This window comes from Opisthocomus hoazin, chromosome 1 (genome assembly GCF_030867145.1).
Source record: "Opisthocomus hoazin isolate bOpiHoa1 chromosome 1, bOpiHoa1.hap1, whole genome shotgun sequence".
NCBI classification, from domain to species: Eukaryota; Metazoa; Chordata; class Aves; order Opisthocomiformes; family Opisthocomidae; genus Opisthocomus; species Opisthocomus hoazin.
In genome coordinates, this window is record NC_134414.1 from 117,903,661 (window position 1) to 117,928,363 (window position 24,703).

Here is a 24,703-nt window from a genome sequence, read left to right on the forward strand (position 1 = left end):
CAGGTGGGTTTAAAGTATGCAAATCTTTCTTTTGATCTCTGCTACTTACAGGAATCCCACTGACACAGCTCCTGGTGCTTCATCATCTTTAATGCTACCATCTTGAAACAGCTCAATTTCACTTCTCCTTTCCTCAGCAAGGTATGCACTTATTTTCCCACTTTAGATAAGGGGAGCTGAGGTTAAATTTTGACATCCTTGTTTCTCAGGAACAAAAAAGAACAAAAAAGAACAACCTGGGGGGAAGAATCCCCAGTTAGATTGTTTCTACTTAAATACAAACAGAACAAATGAACGACATAGTAGTGGAGACACATCTTTGCTTTGCCTCTTTCCATCCAGCAAGTGCCTTCAATACGTAGAGCACAATTTCAGCACTAGATTAAAGCTCCCAAAAATTCTCAAGAGTCAGCAGAAACTGACTTTGCTTATAGGTCAAAGATAGGCTCTGAGCTGTTGTAGAGTAGTACAGAAAAAGCTGATCTGGGATGAAGGAAAGAAAGTGGCTTGGAGACAGTCTTGTTGCTGCTGTTGCTGCCTTGGGACTAGGGAGGAATCCTGGAGGCAGCAATCCAGCTGCTTCAACGGGTTGCTTCCATGCAAGCATGAATCTTCTGCCCTTCAGCTGCCACTACCCGCCTGGCTCTGGGTGATAAGGCAGTACCCGTTACGCTTCTCAAGAGTAGTTTTACTGGCCTAAGCATCTGCCTATTTTGCCTTTCCCACATCTGGCTTGAACAGTTCAAATGGGAAATTGTTTTGTGGATGCATCAGGATCACATGGAACAATTCCCATATTCATATAGCATCTCTGGGACAACTCCAGCCATTGTTTCAAGGCAACTTCATATTAGGAGATGTTTAATGTGTTTTAGCTCTTTATAATGCGATTTGGCAGCTGGGCATAAGAACAAGGAATCAAACAATGTGCCATCAGCCAATTCACTGCATGCCAGGGTTTGGAAATCTTGGCTGTGTGGTATCTTTTGTTTCACACACCCACCTCGTAGCTTTGATGAGCTCTGCTAGTCCTGGCACCTCTCACCCTCTGGACGATGCCACAACCTCTGCTTCCCAAGGTCAAGATGCCAACAGGACTCGGATGTACTGGCTGTGCCCCTGGGACCCTGTGCTGTCACAGCTGAGCTCAGACCACATGTTTCTAGGTTTACAAGCCCATGCCTTTATGTCCTCACAGGGAAAGTGTAAGCATTCCTGTTGGGACATGTAGTTAAAGTACATTGTGCAATTTACAGTTACTAATTTCTAGTTGGTTTTGACTGGTATGATATCCAGCACTGCCTGGCTGTTATTTTCTCTACAGTGGCAGATCTGAAGAGGGCTCCAGAGCCGGGTACTCAGCTAGAACAAACCACGTCAGTGAAGTGTTACTGGTTTACCATAGCTACAACATATCCCTTTCTGAAAATGTTTGCTATTGTTAGTACCCAGGTTGATGACAACAGAATAACTGTGCATTGTTAATCACACAGTTCCTTGCTTGCATTTATTATATCCTTTCCCCTTCCCATACCCAGCTTCTGCTCTTTGGCTGTCATTATTTATACAGCTCAGTAATGTTTTTCAACAAATCTGTCTTTTCCAAATGTTAATTTAAGTTTTCCTGAACTTTATGAGACCAATTTGGAAATGTTGAATAAAATTCTGACTTGCAGTGCTGTCTAGACCTCTGCTAGAGCTCCAGGGCATTGTGGATGACAAGTGACAGCTTTTAAGATAAACTATTTCTAAAGAAGAAGGTGTTTAACCCTCCTAAGGAAACCTTTATAAATCCAAAATTGTGATGTATTTCCTTAAACTGCTTGATCTAGGAGATTTTCTCTCTTCCTGTTCTCTGTAGGAAAGGTTTTGCCTCACGTGTGTTTATGCTTTCATTTTCTGCTCATGTTTTCTTTCATTTTTGACAGTCATATCTTTGAAACTTGTGAAGATAACTAGCTGCTCAGAGGTCCAACTACATAGTCAGGGGTTAAAGTACATGTTATTTAAAAGTTTGCCTGTTTGCTGGAGAAGAGTGGGTTTTTTTTCTCTCTGGCTTGATTAATTCTTCCAAGAAGCAGTGCAGGCAGGGCAGGAGAGCCTTTTCTCTGACTGAACTGCAGTTTAGGCAGTCTAATAACTTCAGCATGAGAATGCATGGGGTGTAAATGCCCCCATGGTTTGACTGCTCTGCCTGCTATTTTATCCCAGAAATATGTTATTGATAGGTAATTTTTCTGTAAACAATGAATAGGCTATTCTGTAACATCCTGTGCTATAAAAGGAAGGTACAGCAGGATGAATTCAGGCTCAGCAGAAACATCCAGTTCAAGCACGACAGCGCGGCTCAGCTCAAGCTGGCCTGCGTTGCAGTACCTGAAAGATTTCTGAGTGCGTCCTTACTTGCCTTGATGCTACCTGGGTGCGAGGCAGCAGCTCGCCAGAAGAAGCAGCAGGATGCTGATGTTCAAAACCAAACAGTAGTGGCAAGGCATGCTGCTGCACAAAGGGCGCCCACCTGAGCAGTGAAAAGCGCTATGCTGGTCTGCACTTGGTGGACGATACAGCCACCTAACTGCTCTGTACTAGGTAGTACTGCTCAGCTCTCCTGCTGAATGAGACTAGGAAAAATCCCGTGCTTTATTCCCCCCTGCCTGTTCCCCCAGATAAAATGTTTCTTTTTAAAAGTTGAGGGGTCCTCATGTTTTTGCAACAATAAATACTATGTCAAAGATGCCTGCCCTGTGTACATGTAGTAGAGACTTGCTGGACTTCAGCTGGTAAAAATCTCTCAGGGCTGCTTTTCTGTTGCACATCCTTGAGGCTCTCACAGCTCATCCATTTTCCAGGCAGAAATAAATGCACAGAAAAGTGCACATGCACTACAGTTCTGATGTGTTCAGGACGTGTCAGCACTCCTGCACAAGCTACACAGGTGACAAACGCGTGTGTAGCAAGTCAGATACATTCTGGACGTACTATATTTACTGTGCATACACAAATTGTCTCTGCAGCGCACGCAAAAACTGGATGATCTGTCACAGATGAGTCATAGTCACTACACATGCACTGCGGCGCTGAAATCTGGCTAGCTGTCAGCTCCCTCTGAGCTCGTGCTTCTGGGAACCGCTGGTCTAAATAGATGGATGGAAAGTGCTGCTGGGGGAGCAGAGGCTCAGAGCGTGGGGTCAGAGGCTCAGAGTGTGGGCTCAGAGGCTCAGAGGATTACCAGAGCTGTAGTAGGGACCAGCAGAAATTCTCAGCTTCCTGAACTCTAGTTTAATTGCACTATCCTGTCAGGACACATAATTTCACCGTCTTTTTATATGCATTCTAAAATATTTATCTCAAAAGTAAATTCATGTGTACTGGGGAAAATGCCACATGCTAAAGTTGTCATAAGAGAAATCAAGAGTCAGCAGCTCCTGTGATGTGTGTGATAGGGGCTGATTAACTGCAACAGAAGCCTTCACAAAGCCTGCAAGGGACTCATACCATGCTGAGCACGAAGAGAAAAACCCCAGAGAACCAGGGGTGTTTATAAAGAAAGTTTCCTTGCAACTTTTTCCTATGCTGCTGCTAGAAAAGCTAATAAGGAATTACCAGAAATCCTTATTTATGGTATTTATATTCTGCAACTGTGATATTGCCTACAGAAGATGCCTGGCATGCAGATACTGTAAGGACTTACCTTGTCACTGGAGAACCTAGTCAGCTAGAATCTTCTCTGTCTTGTGTATGTTCAATCACTTTGTAAGTCTGTATGTCCTTTTTGGTGGCCTCTGCTCCTTCTTTGGACTCCTTTAGCTGAGGGTTACAGATTTGGGTAAACTGTTGTTTCATTGGTGTGCTTCATAGTGGTCTTTCAAATCTACATTTCGAATTGCTTGGAAATGAAAGCAAAATAGTCCCATCTGTTTAACGTATTACAATACTACAATTAGTACCCTAACTAAAAATTCATTCCTACACGGTGCCCATGTGGAAACACGTACAGTGAAGAGTGAGCTGTCCAGAGTTCACCCGTTTTCCAGAAAGGAGATTATAAACTCTGCATGCCAATACAAACAAAAGACATTGATGTATCAACCTCTGTTTAAATTACTTTTAAAACATAAGTTTTGGGGGGATAAGGCATAGGTGGAAATACACCCCTGCCTCAGAAACGGCCAGTCCATCAGAATGCAGAATACTGAAAAGGTCACTCTGAAATGGCATAGGACTGTGTTTCATAAAATACAGGCATTACATTTCTGGAACCTCATTTGTGTGACAAAAACTGTGACAAGAACAGAGGTTGGCACAAAATCAATACACTCGGGCAGGGACTGTAATAAATAATAAAAATGAAGAACAGCATAAATTTTAACCAGATTTCATTACAAGTTAAAGCCGGTCTGATTTCCTATGTGATCTCTTGAAGCTGCATAATTTCCAAAGAAACATCAGCAAAGCTATATTTTTCATTTTGGATGAAAGGTGCTAAGACAAATATCAGAGAGGGAGAGAAAGCGAGAGAGAGAGTGAGGGGGGATGTTCATCACCTTCACTTGCACTTGGGTGTTACCAACAGGAACAGAGCTGTGGAGGAAGAGGCAGGAGGCAGATGGGGGCCTGCCAAGCCCCATCACAGCCACAGTCCTCTGCGGGCCAAGGATCCTTGGCTGTTGAAGTGTTCTTCAGTCTCAAGTAGTCTGTTTTACATAATGCTGAGCAACTTCTCACCCATGAGCTGCTGTGCCATAGCACAAGCCCCGGTTTCAACCGGCTCTTTACAGAGCCAGCTCAACATCCAGATCTTGATACCTTCATTTTCCAGTCAAATGTACCGGTAATACCAATTAGCAATCATAATCCTCTTGTGTCAATCTGTCACTATCCTCTAAAATTTCAGCAGTGTTCCTGCTACGAAATGAAAAATCCATTAGTTGCAATTTTATCAACCCAAATGGACACGAGCTCCACAGCCTGGCTTAGCCCGTGGCGGCAATTGTCTCACTGAGACCTCTGTGGGCAAGAGGAGTGACTCAGCTCCCCTGGTTTCCCTCCCTCAGGGAGGCAGGGAAAGTCGAGCCTGGGCCTCCACAATACGTCTCCATTTAGACTGACAACTTCCCCTGACTGCAGGGTTAACCTTGTTATGACAGCACAGCTGCAGTTGCCATCTCTCCCGATCACACACTATATAGCACAGTCTTCCTGAAGTAATAGCAGCTCTCAGAATCACAAATTACAGCGAATGTTTCATCTCTTATGTTGTTATTTAGCCCCAAATGACTCCGACATCAGTTTCTAATGGCGCAGACGTTTTTTTTCAGTCTTCTCCTCAACGAAATGTTAACAGGCAACAGTGTCTGTTATATTGGTTCTATTTTGTTATTTTATAGTGAAAAATGTGAATCAGTGTCCACTTTCATGTTTCTACTTGGCAAGAGCTTTGTCACTTGAACACGATATCCACTCTCCCATCAGGAGTAATAGTGCTCAGATGCATCTGTACATCACTGTACATTGCACGTATTTCTGCCTGGAAAAGCTGCATCTTTAATGCAAATGCTAGCTTGAAATTGAGTTTTTGTTTAGTGCATACAACATTCTTTCTTATTTTTGTTAGTAGAGGAATTGGTTATATTTCTTGTAGAAATAGTGTGGTAGAAAGACTGACAGTACCCATGGACAGCGTAGTTTTTATTACTCTCAAAATACTTCAGGTAGAGGGCATGTTTAATTAGATCCTCATTTCTCAAATTCCCCTTTAATAATTTCCTTCTATCACATTACACCACTTGTCAAACACAACTCAGAATTGCAAGATTGGATCTCTGACCATTAATCACTTTATCCAACTGTTAGCAGACCACTGTATTTTCTCTTTACGTTCTGGATATCTCTCTAGACAAAAACGCTTTCTGGATAAACATCACTGTACATTTTGGATAACTATTATGTGATGTTCATTACTGCCCATAAGTCTATGCTACAATTTTATGCACAAATATCTGATCTGGATGCTTTAGAACTGGCTATTATTAGACAGAAATAAATTTTGTGAGTGGATATTTTTAGTGTTGACAAATGTAGAATGCAGCATTATTAAATTTTTTCAGTTGCCCTCTGTTTCTCAGGAATGTGCCAAACCCAGTGCAGCTTTTAATTGCTTCATTCCCCACTCAGTATTTTTCCTGCTGTTATTAGCGCGGGCTGCTCAGCAATCACTCGGAGCCAAGGCGTTTGTCAGAGATTTCCTTTGTGCAGTGTTTGTGTTCTGCCTCTCAGCGCTTTGTTACACAGTTCTGCACATGAATTTCTGCTCTACACCGTAACTGGTTCCAACTGGCGCTTGCAAGAACTCAGGGAAAATATATTTCTTCATGAAGCCGGTCTTCTATCTATAACTGGGCTGTATTTCTTAGATGGCTATGCAAAAAGAGCTGAAAAGATTTGGAAGATCTGTTAACACATTGCAGACATATGATGTTTAATGACAAGAAGAGGGAGGAAAACTGGAAGGGGAATACCAGTGTCAAGCACCTGCAGGCACAGTCCTTGGTTGGAGAATCCTGGCCTGCCCATTCTACAGGTATCTGTCTTTCCATCTGTCTGTCTCATGTAGCATTGTAATTGTTACAGCTAGATAAAATGCAGAGGGACATAAAATCCACCCAAATAAGGGCAAATAATGAACTAGAATATTTTTGTACAATATATCTTGGTTTCATCAAATTTCAAATAACATTGAAAGTTGCAAATCTATACACTCTGCTGACATGAAACCGTGAAGGAGCATAATGATTAAGACTGATTTACAACTATATCCAAGCAATGGATGCACTGTGGGTGAACGAAATTAAAATTTTATTGTAAAGTTCAAAGTTAGAGAAATGGGACCCATATTACATACCAAAGTGTATTGACTCAGCTGACAGCTTGTTGTCACTGTTCTGGAGCCAGTATTGAATCCAGAGTGTCATAGTCTTTGGGTTGTGATGCAAGATAACTTTAGCACAGGATGGACAACCAACAGTGAAGGACATGGTTGTGTGTCTCTGAAGGCAGTTGCAAAGTAAATGGCTTGCAAGTTAGCAGATTTGTGTCAAACGGAGGAAAGTTCTGTTTCTTTCCTCGAGGCAACCAATTCAAGCCAAAATGGAAATAAGAGAGCTTAGGCATTTTGGAGAGGTCTTTCAGAAATGCGTATCATAATAGCAATGTCTTCTCTAATTGATTATGCAGTCTGAATCTTTGCCATTAACTGCTTGGCAAAAGTATTACACTCTAGCTCTCCCTACTGGATTATTATTACACAATTTCTGTATTTAATGGGTGCATTGTATCTCTGTGTTAAACAATTTAAACAGATAATCCAAGCATCTCACTATATTGTATAGGTGTTTTGTACTTTAAGTGCATTACAACAGATATGGCTGTGGCTTGTTTCATTATTTCGCTAATTCTTCTTATTTTGTAATATATCAGAAAAAAAGTATGCTGTTTCTCCTGTTGCAGTTTATAAAGAGTCATTCTAGCACATGAGAATATTTCTTCTGGTTGTGAGTTCCAAAGTACCTAGCTGATTTTTAAGAACTTAAGATAATTTTTGAAAAGTGAGTTGGGATCTTAGCAGCCTGAACCTCAATGGCTTTCACTGATAATTAGTTGTCTGTCTGATAAATCTTTTAATTATGTTTAACTACATACTGTTCTAATTCAATTGATTTTTGAAAGCTAATGGAGACAGTAGTATATACAGATTTCCTGCTTCTGCCATACCCAGTTGTCGTTATCCACTTTTTCCAAGAGAAAAAAGCAAACAGAGATATTTTGGGTGAGAATATGCATGTTATATTTTGCCTGTCTCTCCCAGTCTGACTTCTGACATATCAGGACTTAGCTAAGAGAAGGCAGGATCTTCACTTATAAAAATTTGATTAAAATATGTTTGTCCACATGTTGCAATAAACTGGTCTTCGCTGGCAGTATGGTGACTTTTTTGACTCATTATCGTGAAGAAAAATTGTATTTAAACTTTTGCCCATATGACGAGCTAATGCTGGGCTTATAACAAAAAGTTTCATGTTTCTTCTGAGAAAAGACCTCCATTGACAAAGTTTACAAAGAATGTATTCATATACTGTGACTGCAAATGCAAGTATTTTCTTTATCAAATAATTTAAGAGAACAAGTTTGTTGGCTTTTCATTAATTGCTGCTTCACCACAAAAATCTGTACAACAAAAGAAAACAGAATGTTTTTCATGTACCTATTGTCTGTACTAAATAACATGGTAAGAACTGAAGTAATTTTATTATCACTAGAAAATCTATAGGCTTGAATTCAACCAGACTAAATGAGATATACCTATACAGCTAAATTCAAAAAAGGACCACAGACCAATCTCTATGTCTGAAAGCAAGAGGCAGTGAAAGTTTGAAGTCCTCAAGAGTTTGACAGGCTTGATCTGGGCAATTTGTCGGTAAAGGCCAAAGCAAACTAAGGGAATGACATAATGATTAAGCGTGTAGAGATCAGGGGACCAGTGTTCACATTTTTGATCTTTTCGGCTGTTTTTTTTAAAGCACGGTAGATATTTCCTAGAATTCCTAGAAGATTAATCCTTTAAATCTACACCACCAGATAATTTCTTCCCTGGTTCAGCCCTGGCTCCTCATCTCTTTATTGTGTGCAATGTAAGGCAGTTCACTCATGAGCTGCCTTTCACAGCAAATCATCTAATTCCTTTTGAGAGAAAAACGTGATACAGCTCTGGGAAATGGTTCTAGAACCACCCCTGTACCATATGGTACCCTCAGCTCTCTGCACACCCCCAACGCAATTCCTGCAGTCTTTGCATCCTTATCGACTCCTTTGCATCCTCATGCTACACCAGAAGAATTTTAATTAAACCCTACAAGGAATAACAATCTTATTCAATGTGGATGTGGACCTTTTACCCGAGACAGACATGGTCCCTTGAGGGGCAGGCATGAGTCTCTCTCTACCACTGCAGATGGGGACCAAGAATTTGTAGATGCTTTGAACTATATAAGTTTAATCACAGGAGATTCCAGGTACAAACTGAGATTCTAGAAGTGCTGAAATTCTGAGCAGTTTCATGTTTCTCCATGAACAGAACAAGGGCACTCTTAGTTTAGGCACTATTGTTTTGTACTGGAAGATGCATTTCCTGAATGTAGGCTAGTGGAAAATCCAGCTCCTACACTAAATTTTCATTAATTTTATGTTTTATCCAAGATATTTCAATATTAGCCTACACATATTTTAGCAGTGACATTACTGGAAATTATCTGGGCCTAGAAGTCACTCAGTCTGTACAGAGCCTCTAGTCCATTCTCTTTTTTTTTAATATGTCTTGCCACTTTAAATGTCCAGTAAATTTATTAACATGTTTTACTGATGTAGGAAGTTTATAGAAGATAAAACAGTGAATTAGATCAAACAAAAAGAGATTTTTTTTCACTTAAAAGTTTTTTGAGACATGTTTGATTGTGCTAAAATATTGGCTTGAAGTACACACTCTTCATTTCAGAACTGCTTCTTCGTGGCCAGCAATTCAGAAGGGGCAGGATTTGCAATGGAGCTCAGCACGAGCTCCCAAAGCCGTGCAGTGGCAAGAAGTGGTTAAGGTGGTATCAGCTGCACAAGAAACTACAAGCATGGGAAAGGACTTTAACCTCCATAGCTGAAGAATATTACCTTGACTGTATCTACCACAGGTTTGCTCCAAGAGCATGATATTAAAAACCTAGAGAAGACACAGAGAAAGGAGAGAACATAAAGCTAAGCACTGAGTGAAAAAATGGCATGTAGAGAGACATGTAGACCATAACATGTTTAATTTGTGGAAAAGCAGGTAGAGAGATTACTTTGATTATACTGATAATCCCTCCCAGTGGAAAAACGTCTAGGTACTAACTGCTCTGTAATAAAATGGAGAAAAAACAGAGTTAGTATGTGAAAACTATAGCTGCATGAATTCATATGACAAATAACAGAGTTTTGATGCAAAGGTTGTTAACAAGTGTAATAAACCAAATGCATAAGTGATAGATTTTCCATTTCTGATGTTTTCAAGTTAGTCTTTAATAAAACAACTACTTGACTTCAAGACATTCACCTTAGCAGAGTTCTGCATTAACATAGCTCTACTACTTCTGTGACAGTTTGCTTCACGAGTGTATTGGGCAGTATAGAAATGCACCCAACACATTCAGGAAATTAGCTGTGAGCTGTAGTCATACCTTTGAGAGAGAATCTAGCCTGAAGACAGAAGAGATGACCAAATGTATAAAGCCAGATGTCAAAATAGGGAGCTGAAGTTTAAATGCGTGTGCAAATTTTTGCCGTTCCAAAATAATAATTCGCAGCACCTTTCATCTAGTCCCATCCTTATCATATCAGATGCACAGAAGAATAAGTGTACGTATAGAGCTGTTAGAAAAAGATCTTAACTAGTACTTGACGCTGAGCTTTCACCTTCTTTCAGAAGAATTTTATGGTTATTTCTAAATTGGCTGTTGTCAAATTGAGCAAGTCCCCTAGGATCCAGGAAAACTCTATCTGGTCTCTACTCTTTCTTCATTCCCCCTTTCCCACCCCTTTTTTCTTTCCTCAGAAGTACTTTGCTCTCTGGCAGTCACAGGGGAACATAACATTTACTTTGACCCAATTAGGATAAAGAGACAGAAAGCAAATGGGGCTCAAAGGCTGCGACCCTAAGCAGGAATTGCACACTGTGCATGTATAGGATTGGAGAGAAGAATACAAATTTTATTGCAGAGGAAAAAAAGCCTGCCCTTCTGCTTCTGGTTTGGTGGGGTTTTTTTCCTAATTATGACCATGAGCTGCTAGATGAAAGTGAAAAATATAAAGCACTATGTTAAGCTGAAAAGAGCGAAGGCACTCAAACTTTACAGTAATATCAAGAGCCACCTGCAAAATTTATGGCTTATTGAATAGACCTCCTAAGCCAATATACATCTCATCTGACATAGAACCATAGTGTTTAAAAACAAAACTGTACACTTGCAAGAAATCGATGAACGGAAGGACAGATCCATGGAGCACTATATCAACTGCCTGCCACTTTCAGTATAGCAACCAGTAAAATCTCACTCATTCTGACAAGGAAAGAATGATTAAAAATATGCATCTGGTGGAGAAACGGGGCGAAAGATGGCTTACTAATGGCGTCGTATATCAGTATGTGACCTGGTGTGGAAAAAAAACCTGCAGCAAACACCCCTTTAAGAACATATAATAACTGAAAGAACTTTATTATATCATCAGATATGCCATAAACAAGTCTTAACAGCATTTTAGACAGATTGTTGAAGGGAAATAGTACTTTTAATAGTATAATCTAAAAGAAAACATATTTAAGTTAGACTTGAATTAAAACACTATTCTACAAAATAAGCCTTGTAATAGATAGACCATCACATTGCTGTCAAAATTTATTGTCACACTTTTGTGATTGCTATACCCTGCTGCTTGATTGAACCCATTTCATGATCCTTACATGTATTTCATGTAAAAACCACTTGCATGATGCTTATATGTATTTCATGTAAAGCCTGCTAAGTGACAAATTTTTTGTCTTCTTCCACAAGCAAGATTTGGAAATAAAATATCTGCTGCCTGCTGGTTGATCTTTGATCCACGATCCTCACTTTTTGGAGCAGATTTGGACTGCAGTAAATAGAAATAGCATTCTATGTAGGCTGTGACTAAACTCATTTCAGCACATTTGGAGGGTGCTAAACAAGTCAGCCCTCATTTGCTGAGTTTCTCACTGGAATCAGGAAAAGTGAGACAATGAGGAGCAAGAACAAATAGTCCCTAAATGCATGAAGCTTTTTTTTTCCTTTCCTCCCCATGGCTTGCTGACAGAAGGGATGTATCAAATGTATTTCATGGTATGATTTATTAATACTGGTACTTCGAGTAAGTTTGAACATATGTTTTTCACACAATGGAACAATAATAGTGCATAAATATGTGGGTGTGCATTTGTTCTCAGCACAGACACAAAGTATACAATGAATATATTAATCCAAATCAACTGTCTTCTAGAAGGAAAATGTGCTGTCAACAAGGACCATGTGCATGCTAGACAGTCATTTCACAGGAGGGATGCTTCTAGCACATCGGTACAAAAGAATGGGGCTTATGTGGCCCATCTCTTCAAGCTGTGCTTTTCTGTTGTGGGTGTTTCTGTTTCTTTCTTGTCTCCCTTTTAGCACATTGAAGATGGATAGGAAGAGCAGTTGTGTTACTCATTTTATTTTACCAGCAGTTTTGCAACAGTTTTCTTCCTCTAAAAGTTCTAATGGGTGGAAAGCCTATGACTGTGATAAAATTTCAGCATTTATTTTAGAGAGAAAACAAGGTTTCTAAGTCCATGGTTGCAGAAAACATTTCAAAATAATATCCTTCAGGCTTTAAAATAGATCAGACCAAAGAAAATGTAGTTCAGAAATAATTATAAAGTCATGAGTGTGTATCACTTGGGTGAATTTTAGAAGGGAAAAGAGAATAAAGGGATATTTGGTTTACCATTTTAAAACACTGAGGTATTTTAAGTCTGCAAAAAGAAGAGGAGTCGGAAGAAAAAAATCAGAAAAGAGGCTAAAGAAGAGGGGAGGACATGGAAAAAAATCAATGGCAGCCAGGGACAGGTAATGAATACAGGATATAGAGAGTAGGAACATTACTCTGATCATGTTTCTAGACTTCACTATCTTTAAAATTAAAAAAAAAATAAATTTACTAGGTTCCCAAAGATAGCCTTGAAAGAAATGGTGAAGTAGTATGAGGGAAGGAAAGAAACAATAATTGAGAGGCTTTTTGTCAAGTATGTAGTCTGCCACAGAAAAAAAAGAAAAAAAAAAAGGGTTTCAAATTGTTCTGGAAGAAATGCAAGGTATCTTTACTCTGTGCATTTTTCCCTTTAATAGTTTAAGAAAGCATAGGCTGAGAGGAAGCATCACATCTTTATGCCAGTCAGTGCAATGTTAGACTGAGGCAAACTTCTCTTTTTTTTTTTTTTACAGTCTTTCAAATGACTTTCTTACTGATATGAAATGTAAACTTGTGTATATTCACCTGGAGCAAGACGCGCAGCTCTTCTGCCTCCCACTGATAAATCAAGGCAAACAAGCTATGCTGTGAGACCGCTTGCTCTACAAAGCGTTCGTGTGGCTCCATGGACAGCATGGAAGGGCAGCTGTCGAGGTGAGTTTGAGAAGCCCTCTGAAGAGTGAGTGCTGACTTTCAGATAAATACTGGTTCATAGCTGTACAAATGTTTGACTGGCTGAATACTACAGGACTGGCAACATTGATGAGAAAAAGTATTTTCTCACTTTAATTTATCTGATGTTTTTGATTCATTGCCTGCTGCTGAGTTGCATAGCTGGGCACATATACTTTGTAGATAAATTTCGTTGATGTATAGATTTAAAATAGCATGTTATAGTATATTATATTACAGCTCAGGGAAGGGAGCAACCTCTGTAACAGGCTATGGGCTACTCTATACATGCTTTCATCTTATAATTATTTTTAGTATAGCCATCTATATTTCTGATATAGTCCTGTAGTGCAGGTTGTCTTACTTCAAACTAGACCATGTGCAGGTATAAGCCTAAGAAATGCTCTTCTCCAGAAATTCATCATTCATTTGTGCATCCTGAAGTTTCATGTTGTCCTCAGACAGACAGAAATCTAGCTTCTTTTTAAAGTTCACAGTCCAAAATAACGTTCTCATATTTGGCAGAAAAAGGAAATACATTTTCTATGAAAGAGGAGAAGAAATGCCCGATTTAGATACTTATTTTTCATTATCCGTAGTTTAAGGTGCATGAGGATTGTTCAGGCTCATGAGTATTGGTCATATAGTTAAGTCTTTAGTGACAAGAAATAGAGGTTTCTGGCCTATCACACGTGAGGGAAGCAATAAGGAAGTACTGTCACTGGCAGACAAGTAATCAGAACATACTCATGATTTTCTTTGACATTGGTAAATTTAGAGAAGGAATGCAAAAAATTGACTTCATGGGCATGGTGTTCCCTCTGAGGCACAAAATGAAGTGGAGATTGGACAGGGATAATTCACTTTCCTGCTTTTTTACCTGGCCTCCTAATAAAAGGAAGTTTGTGTTTGCAGGCTGTCCTCTGTGTCCACTCTCTTTCTGTATTCTGTTAACGTTTGAACCCATGGATCAGTTTTAACTTAATGGGATGGAGAGACAGAGGTTTTCCAAGACTATTTCAGTTCCACAAGTTTCATGACAACTGACAACAGTTGGAGAAGAGGTACTCAAATTAGTACCTCTAGCTAAGGAAGAGTCTGAATAACTTGCCTGTCTGTCCGTAGCCGTGTGTGGACAAGCACTTGTCAGCGGGTTGTACCAGATTTACCCAGTCCATCTTGCCAAGGATAGGACGAAAAGCTGTGGGACAAAACAGATGAGTGACAAAGAGAGGGGAAGCAGCAAAAACAATTGTGATGACATAGAGTGCAGACCTAAAGGAAATGGGTCTCCAACACTCGTGTAGCTTGCTGATATTTTTATTCAGTTTTCTGTTCCATTTATTATGCATATAGCAATGAATTTGCTACAGGAATTGGAGGTTTCAAATAGAGCCTTAGAAGAAAGAAAAATTTCCCTTCTGAAGCCCAAAATCTTTGCCCTGTTGGTTCTGGAAAAGCTGTTTGATAATGTTTTGGGAGAAAGACTAGTCATAGAATTCAGTGAAAAACAAGATTGGTTGTAGAATTCAGAGAAAAATAATTTTTTCATGAAAGTTCTCATTTAAACATTAACTAGGCTTGCAATTGAATGGTAAGGCGGATATATGGCTTTTCACAGAAAATAAAAAATAGATACAGAAATACAGCACTAATAATGCTGTTACAAAAGCTTTGCAGAGTTTCTGGGTGAGCAGATTAAACAACATTTTCTGAAGTGCTTAACACTGCTGGCTGCAGGTTCATTACCGAGGTTCCCAGACTCTACAAATAACAACATAGTGGCACATTAAATCTATATAAACCTGGACAGTCTTTCTATTGATAGTGGTTATAAGAATTTATTTTTATTTTATTAATACTATTTGCATTTACAAAACTTGGGGTAAATCTAGGTCAATTCGTATTTGAGTAAGTGGTGTCTGTGATTAGATTACGAATGTGGAGGGCACTCTGCATCAGAGTGTTCAGTAAGGGGAAGTAGGGGAAGGTGGCACTACGAGTTAATAACTCTTATCAACTTGTGATGAGGATGTTATAAATGAAGGGGAATGTGGAAATACAGAGTCATTTTAAAATAAAGTATTGAGGGGGAAGGAAAAGTGTTTACCACCTGTGGTTCAGGGTAGGGAAGAACACTCAGAGATAGCTGAGAGCATTAGATTAGTGACTGCGGTGTTATCTAGGGAATTTTAATTTGTATAATTTATTCAGTCATTAATAAGGAAGACTAGACTTTTATGTAGAACTCATTTTTGTATCAGTATGTGTTGCAGGCAACTCAGCAAGGAAAAACTTCAGACTGAATTTTATTAAATAAAATGGATATGGTAAGTACCATGATCATTAGGGATGGATTTTTGATACAAATATAGATGTATTAACATGTAAATGGTCCAATTTAATACAATCAGAAATGTATTAAGTAAAATAGATTGGCGGTGTTTAAGAGCAAAGAAATCTGAGGACAAAAAAATAGAATAATTTGCAAAAAGATTGGGACGATACACTGCAAAGTAAAACCTGAAATATAAACTATTTAAAGGCTGTTTGGATGAGTGATAAATTGTTGAGTTAATTGCAAGTAACAACAGAGAAGTTGAAAATTGCATGGAGTTAAAAACTTTGGCACAGATATAATGTCATTACAAGATACACAGGAAAAGTAGAAAATAACATTTGAAGAATAAAATAGAAAAAATGGGGTGCTGTGGCCTGCCCTGGAGGGATGACTTGGGGGCCAGTCTCCCTGTGATGGAGCCACCCCATATGGGTGGAGGCTGAGGTAAGAAATATAAGTAAAATGAGTAAGAAAATTGCAAATGCAAGAGAAATTTAACCTTTTCCTTTTCAAGACCCTAGAGTCCTGTTCCTGGTAACCCCTTCGTAACAACATTGCCTTTGACTTCCTGTCCTCCTTCTAATACTACAAACTGTCTTAGGGAAGGACTTATTCTTTAAAGTGTCACAGTACTCATGGAGCAGCACTCTGCTGTGTCTGTTCTGGTGAGGGGATATGCACCTCTACACACCTCTTTGCACAGATGTTCTTAGGCAGATGGAGAAGAAAACCACAAAACAGTGATTCCTGTGGTAAAGATATATTTGTCCCCCAAAAGGGGAGAAGTTGATGCAAATATTGGTGGTAACAAACACAAGAGAGAAAACATTAGAGGTATATGTATTTTCCAATATGTTCTTAAAAAAAAAAAACCCAACTTAGCAGTTACAATGCATTTAGGGAAATATTGAACATCAAATTACTGGAGGGATGTCAGGCATAGTCTGTTTAGTAGTAGAAAACTATCTTTCTGTTTCTAAAGAAGGATATCTTCCAATTTCAGTGGCTGACAAAGTTTTGCATGAGTGAATTTTTTGCCCTATGATGACAAAATAAAGATGTGTAGACATTTATAAAACATGGATTTTTCCAGAGTTCTGAGACAACAAATAGTGTTAATGTGCTAAATTATTGCAGAGAACACAGGTACTTTTCATTTCTTTGCCACATCTAAGTTCACAGAATCACAGAATGTTTGGGGTTGGAAGGCACCTCTGTGGGTCATCTAGTTCAACCTCCCTGTCGAAGCAGGGTCACCCAAAGCAGGCTGTACAGGACCTCGTCCAGGCGGGTCTTGAATATCTCCAGAGAAGGAGAATCCACAACCTCCCTGGGCAGCCTGTTCCAGTGCTCCGTCACCCTCAGTGTGAAGAAATTCTTCCTCATGTTCAGACGGAACTTCCTATGCTTCAATTCGTGCCCATTGCCCCTTGTCCTGTCACTGGACAACACTGGAAGAGTCTGGCCCCATCCTCCTGACACCCACCCTTCAGATATTTGTAAGCATTTATAAGGTCCCCCGCTTTATTGGTGTTTTATTAGTGCTGGACATGAAGTGACACAGAACAGAGATTATTTAAAAGTCAGACACCTTTTTGCTTTTTTTTTTCTTTGTTTGAAGCTGCACACGGTATAGCAAAATGCCGCGTCCAGAGACAAAACTTAGGAGGTGGATGAATTTGTACAATTACTAATTTTTTCCAAAACAAGGTAAACAGTTAACTTGAAGGACATAGCTGACAGGAGCACAAGCTCTTACTCCCTCTTCTCTAGCTGCTATGGCCAGGCGTGTATTGCTTGGGAAAATGAAGAATCTTGAGATTGCCTGTACTTTTTTCTTTGCCAGATTCTTGGACAGCACCTTATGGTTGCTGGAAGTGAAGTTATTAGTGAATGTAACACTGACTGTGTTGGAAAGAAATACTACACAACAAAGTGTTTCAGTGGGTGGACTGTGAACTGCAAGGTTCGTTACAGGCAATAGGTGAGGGAAGTGCCTTGCAAATTTTGTTACACAGACGAAGTAAAAAAATAAAAACCAAATTCAAAACCCGACTCACCCTCAAGTCTATTTATTTTCAGGGCAATGAAAACCTTCAGCATTTGTGAAATTAGCTACAACAGTATCATAAGCCTAATAATCAACTTTTTAACAAGAAGGAACCTTTTAGTGAACTTAAAAAGGTTGTAAAAGGTCTTCACACTAAAAAAGGAACAATCGGAAAGGTCAAGAAAATGCTAATACCAAGTACTACCCGCCTCATTCATAATCAGTAATGAATTAGAATAGTGTGTACTATATTGGATAATTGTGCTAGCATCTTGGCAGATATGTCCTGGTAATGCTCAAATCAAAGCATACCTACCAAGGGTTTTCCTTTAATCTTAGGAGAAGCACACCAGCTGAAGCCTTGTAAGAGATTTGTGAGCTGTTTCTGTTCTGCAGTAAGCGTGGTCATATTCTGTATGCAAATATTAGGAAAAAAAATGGCATTTTTAGGAGGAAATAACTAGGAAATATAGCCAATGAGTAAAGTCTGCATGATTTGATGTGAATGAGGGACAGTCAGAGAAAGGCCTCATTCAGAGGAGAGCAAGGGAGGTGGTTTAACATGCAGTTTAATTCTGATAATCCAGATTAAAATTATGTAAACTCAGTTTTCCTTCTGTAATCTAAGTTTTAGTAATGCAACTGATCTTGGGATTTAGATTAGATATTAGGAATAAATTCTTCACCATGAGGGTGGTGAAACACTGGAACAGGTTGCCCAGAGAAGCTGTGGATGCCTCCTCCCTGGAAGTGTTCAAGGCCAGGCTGGATGGAGCTCTGAGCAACCTGGTCCCGTGGAAGATGTCCCGGTTCATGGCAGGGGGTTTGGAATCAGATGATCTTTAAGGTCCCTTCCAAACCTTACCATTCTACGATTCTATGTTATGACCAAGAAATGAAGAAAATTCTGCATTCCTTAAATGTGAATTTTCTAAGGTTTTAGTACCATGATGACAGACCAGCACTCTTTACAGAATTATGCAAGCCACGCTTACAGCATCTTTTATCACATTTGTTTGCTTCACTGACATTTTTTCTTGCTGTGTCATTCAGCTCATATCTCCACTGCACCTAGTCAGCAGGCAGCGACCCAAGACCAAGCCCTGGGTCTGTCTCCTTCCCAGGCAGGCAGGCGAAGCAGGGGCAGATGACCTCGGATGAATATAGAGACACTGTATGGGTGTGCAGATGTGGGGTTAGGAAAGCCAAAGCCGGCTGGGAGTTGAACCCGGAGAGGGATGTGAAGCACAACAAGAAGGGCATCTACAAATACTTCAACAGCAAAAGAAAGACCAGGGAAAAGGTGAACCTCCTGCTGACAGGAGACAAGGAAAATGCCAAGGTGCTCAGTGCCTTCTTCACTTCGATCTTTACCAGTAAGATTTGCCCTCAGGAATTCCAGGCCCCTAAAACCCAAGGGGAAGTCTGGAGCAAGGCATGCATCCTCAGTGGAGGAGGACCTGGTGAAGGAACATTTAAACAACTTGGATGTACACAAGTCCCCATGACCTTTTGGGATGCAGCCACAAGGTGCTGGGGGAACTGGTGTATGTCACTGCGAGGCCTCTCTCCATTATTTGTGAAAGGTTGTGGTGATCATAGGAGGCTTCTGAGGACTGGAAGAAAGCAAACATCACCTCTGTCTTCAAGAATGAGGATCCAGGGACCTACAAGCCCCTCAGCCTCACTTCGGTCTCTCAGAAACCGTTTCCAAATGTGAAGTAGAAGAAGGTGATTGGGAATAGTCAGCATGGGTTTATGAAAGGGAAATCATGTCTGACTGACCTGCAAGCCTTTTGTGGTGAAATGATGGGCTCAGTGAACAAGGGGGTGCGGTGGATGTTTATCTTGACTTCAGCAAGGCTTTTGACACTTATCAATGTACATAAATACCTGATTGTGGAAGTAAAGAAACCAGAGTAAGACCCTTCTCAGTGGTGCTTAGTGACAGGTTTAGAGGCAATGGGCACAAACTGAGATACAGTTAAATCCCATTTAACTATAAGAAAACACTTTACAATTGTGAAGTGGTTGAGCACTGTCACAGGTTGCCCATAGAGGCTGTGGACTCTCCATCATAGGAGATATTAAGAGGCCAACTGGACACAGTCCTGAGCAACCTGCTGTAGGTGACCTTGCTCTGAGCAGGGAGTTGCAGGTGCCTTCCAGTCCCTGTGATTCTGTAACATTGCAGAGGCATGCACTGGTTCAAATAATTTTTGTTTCTACCTTTGGGGCTTAAAAGCTCTTAGAGGAAATGTATGAAAAATAGCTGAATGAAAATTATTCATATGTAATTAATTTTTCATAATTAATTTTAATATGGAAAATTTTTTTGTCTAAATGAAACAAGTTGTCTCCAATATAAGAAGGCATCTATGTTTTCAAGAGCTGGAAATAGGTCTAAAAATTCCTGTGTTTAAAAGTTTCCGTGTTGTCATTGCAATAAATTAAGTTTCTAATTAAACACATGCTCACATACACACTCTTGGATGGGAATGCTATGCTTGATCAATAGCCCTAGGCTACACGGTAGCAGGCAGAATTATAGCAAATGGAACTGGATGAATGGGTTTACTTAATGACCACAGTATGATTTATTTCATTGGTGGGAAAGGGGGGGGGAAGACATCAAATTGCTAAATATACTACCCAAGCAAATTAAGATATGATCTTACAGGAGACACATTCCCAAGAGATCCTGTGTAACCATAGCAGATCAGAGCTCAGATCACTCTTAAAGAAACTTATTTGACGAAAATGTGTCAGCTAATCTGCATTCAGCTTGTTTTCCTTTTATAATTAAGAGGGCATTTTTATTATTTTTTAATGTAGATGCCTTAGCCATGGACAATTACTGACTTAATCATCACATTTACACAGTGTTGTGATTTTAGCTGTTAGAGGTCTATAGTACAAGAAATAAAATATTGCAGGTAATTCCACATATAGATGAACAGATGAAAAATATATCTTTGAATAAAATTTCACAAAAATTAATTCTTTGATCCCACATATTATTTAATGTTTGCATTCAGAGCCAAAGCAACAGTCCCTGCAAGACCTGCCAGTGTGGCGATGTGGTGGTATCTGCCGGTGGCTATCTGGGACTGGCAGCTAGATGCTTGGCTCTGTCACTTGGGATATGTCACTGGCCCCTCTATCAGGTTATTTGCCTTGCCCATGAAGAGAATAATGCCAATCAGAGCGGAGACACACAGGGAGGTAAAGAGATGAGGCAGCTTTCTGAGTTTTGACTTTGCTGTAAAGAAAGTTTTGTGTTATGTGGCTTATGAGCAAAAAATCAAAAGAGCTGGCAAAATTTAAATGAGTGCAGGAGAAGAAATTTTCTCCAGTCCCTCAAAATACATGTGCATACATACACTGGTTTTGGTTCTGGTTGTTGGAAATGTGGCTTCCGTTTCTCTTTCTCGCTATTTATTTATCTGTGAAAAATGCAGAAACTGAATATAAATCAGGTTTTGACTTTTTCTATAATTGTGCTTTTGAAAGGAGATAATTAAATTTCTGCCTCTTTTGGAAAAGGTCAGCATGTTGGGGTAACAAATATTCATATCTCTAGGGCATTTGCCCTTATTAGCCATGAATCACTGTTTCATAAGCTTGGAGCCTTGTCTAGAATCCATCTAGCCTAAAATACTTTGAAAACCTAGAATTAACTGAGATCCACTTTAATAGTTCAACTTTATTACTAATTAACCTGTATATGCCCCTATTTGTTATGCTGTAATTCAGAAACTAACACTATTGCTATTGTCTAGATATATATTAAATGTATGGTGCTACTTCTCCAGTACTTCAGGAATTTGTTGCTATGCTGATCACTTGTTTTGTACACATTTAAGGCTGTACACAGGCTAAAGAGGTTAGGGAAGAAGCCTTTGGAAGGTTGACAGTTGGCTTAATCTTCACCTCCACACCATTTCAAATCAAGGAAACAGCCTGCATTCAGTTGATGCTGGAGAGCTTAGTCACAAGTTGACAAGGTGCTTTGTGGAGAAACAAAAAGACCAACTGGAAGATAACACAAGCATCTTTGTTTGCATTTTATATTTTCAGCTGCTTTTAAGGGATGGCAGAGGTGATCAGAGCTGCTTTTTATCCCGTCTGTGGTTTCAGAACAAAACATCATGACCGATATCTATGTTCTTGTCACTTCGGCTAGACACATAAAACCTCTCCAGGCCTTTTGATGTCCACTGTGATGGAGCTTGAGCTGACATCAAGCTGGGAGCTGTGTAACTGTGCCATTGCAACACTGCTGGTGTTAACGCATCCTCTGGGCAGTGGGACCAGGAGCCCACGGCTGTGCTGCACCTGGGGGTCCAAAGCATTGTGCTGGCCCAGCTTGAATCATGGTGACAAAGGCATGGCACTGTATGTCTTTCTCAGCATGCCCTCACTCATCTTAAATGCTCAGACCTATCATTAGCTATCCCTAATGTAAATTTTAGGTAGTCGAATGCTGCCAACTCGGCTGCATCCTTAACCTCAAAAGGTCACTAAGTCTCTAAGGTTTCTAATAATAAGGACCCTGAGACAAGTACCTATGGTCAGCTGTGCTTAGCTTCATTTAAAGCCTGCTGCACTTGAGACATTGAGCAGTCCTCACTTTTCTCACCTGTTGAGACTCATCCTTGTGAGATGCTTCTAGATGGTGCTTGTGCAAAACAAGGCAAAATCCTATCCTCCTATTCTTACCATCACTTCCTCTGTGGACTCAGCTTTAGCACCGACTTCTGCTGTTCAGAGGTTTGGAGGTTTGAATCTCTCCCTTCTTTGAGGTCTTGTGGACATTTTTAGCTAATCCCTCCACTTCATGCTTTAACCTCTGGTCTTTGCGATACTCTTCAGTCTTCGTATTTCCTGTTGAAACAGTTCTATATGGCGTGGACCAGAGAGGAAGGCCTGTAAGCATACTTCCTATGCCTTGTTATAAGAGTGTTTGCCTAAGAAGTCTAGGTTCTTCTTGAAATGCCACTAAAAGTTTAAGAGATTTAAATACAAGTATGCACTATAGCAAGGAATGGAAAGTCATTTTTTTTCAGGTAAGTACCCTAACAGTTAACATATATGATCACCCTTTCTTTCTGGTCTGCTGAATGCAGAATGATAATACTGTATTTAATATTAGAGTGGAACGATCACAATGGAGGGCATAAGAGCATCTGCTCTCACATAAGCCTGAAATGTACTGATTCAAACCTTCACCTGGAAGGTGAGAGAAGTGGGTTCATAGCCCTTCAGAGAAAGCAGTTGAAGCTTGGGAGCATTAAACTTATATGTGTGAGAGCTGTTTTATGCAGGATTTCTTTATTAAACATGACAGTAACACATAGTTCGTATAAAGGACTGAAAATATTTGTAATAAAGAATAAACAGAAGTGAGAGTGTGTCTAGTCATACAAAGAACGCAGATGTTAGCAATACGTTAAATTACTACTCCAGCACAGGCATATTCTACGTCTTTTTTTATTTGCCATTGATCTTCAGACCACATACAGCAAAAGCTTTCTCATAGTAATTTAATGTTTTTTCAAGCTCTGCCAAAGAGCTGACAAAATGTATTGAGACTGATAATAGCTAAGTGTGACTTTATCCGAACACTTTAAATGATCTTAATGTATTACATTAACCGTGCATAGGAGTTGCCTAAAGGAATGTAGGTCTATTCAGGGCAGCAGAGGAAATAGTGAGGTATGTTTAGGAGAAAAGTTTGTATGTGTAATTCCGTAGAAACAAGCCTTGCATTAATTGGTTTAGAGCAGACCAACAGAAAAGTAAAAGCTGGTGCAAACCAACAGGTTTCTGGAGCCTGACGTCCTATATGGAAAAGTGTCTACAACCAATTACTTCAGAAAATGGGGCAAGAAAACCTGTAATAAGAAGCTGTATAGAAAGAGGTCTAGTCTTCTCTTCTAATTATACCAATTATTTCACTATTCTAATTAAATTTCATTTTCACTAGCTGCCCCATCTTTATGTCTAAGGAGAAAAGGGGAAAATAAGTGCTTGATGTATACTCTATACCATTTACTATTTTGTTTGTTTTTATTGCTTCTCCTGTAATTTGTCTCTGTTCAGAGATTAACGCTCTCCAACCATCTTTCCCAGGAGAAAAATAGAAATGGATTTTTCAATTTAAAGAAGCAAACAAAACCAAATCTTCCTCTGTGAAGACAGCATTGAAAGTGTACATAACTGATACCAAGTAAATGGAGTTAAAAAAATCATTTTGGCTACACTCCTATGACTGGAAAGCCTTCATTATACACAAGCGTCTTTGCGTAAGTATACTTTCATGTACTTTTAAAGACAGGTTTGAGTTTTTTATTTGGAATTTATCCTGCAGATTCTTGATAACCCCATCAAAACTATTATTATTTGAATATTGCATATTGCTTGATAAAACAGAGACAGAGAAAGTTTGATAGAATGGTAGAATGTTTCCTAATGGAAGAAACTTTTGCTGTACAGGTGGATCAGGAAGGATCAGAAAAGAGTTTTGCTCTTAAAGACATCCCTAGCAATGCACAATTGTCTTTCAGTGTGTTAATTTAATTTTTAGCATGTTCTGATGTCCAGCTGAGTGATGCTGTCAATCACAGGCATAGCAACTCACTGAATTTCGTGTCACTAGCCATTTCCCTCACATTCAGTCATGACTGAACTTTCTATAACACTGCTGGAAAAGAGAGGAAATAATGGCATCTGCCATATTTTGTTTGTGGGTTTAAGAAAGTGAAGAAAGAAAAGACAATTGCCTGCCACAATTTGAAAGAAATCTTCTCACGTATTTGCATGGGATTCATATCTGTGTAGACCAAGACAGATTCCGAAATGTGTTTTATTATAAGTTAATGATCTGTTAAAAGAAAAAAAGAACAAACATGAACAGTCATAAATCTGAAGATTTTTTTCTACTGTTTTAATGTTACTCCCTTATTTAAAGAAGGCTACTTTCTTTTGGTATTTAGGTACTAGAAACTATTCTGTAACAGTAATATTTTAAAACCCAC

General features: G+C 39.4%; 1 long non-coding RNA gene across 1 annotated transcript in view; it reads left to right on the forward strand.

Annotated features, from left to right (window-relative positions):
- Positions 1-6,259: 6,259 nt before the first annotated feature.
- LOC142362896 (uncharacterized) overlaps positions 6,260-24,703 on the forward strand; it is a 29,717-nt gene continuing 11,273 nt past the window's right edge. Inside the window, exons 1-3 of the long non-coding RNA XR_012765358.1 lie at positions 6,260-6,580; positions 13,074-13,254; positions 23,799-23,971. This is a non-coding gene — a long non-coding RNA (uncharacterized LOC142362896). The remainder of the gene's footprint in view (positions 6,581-13,073; positions 13,255-23,798; positions 23,972-24,703) is intronic.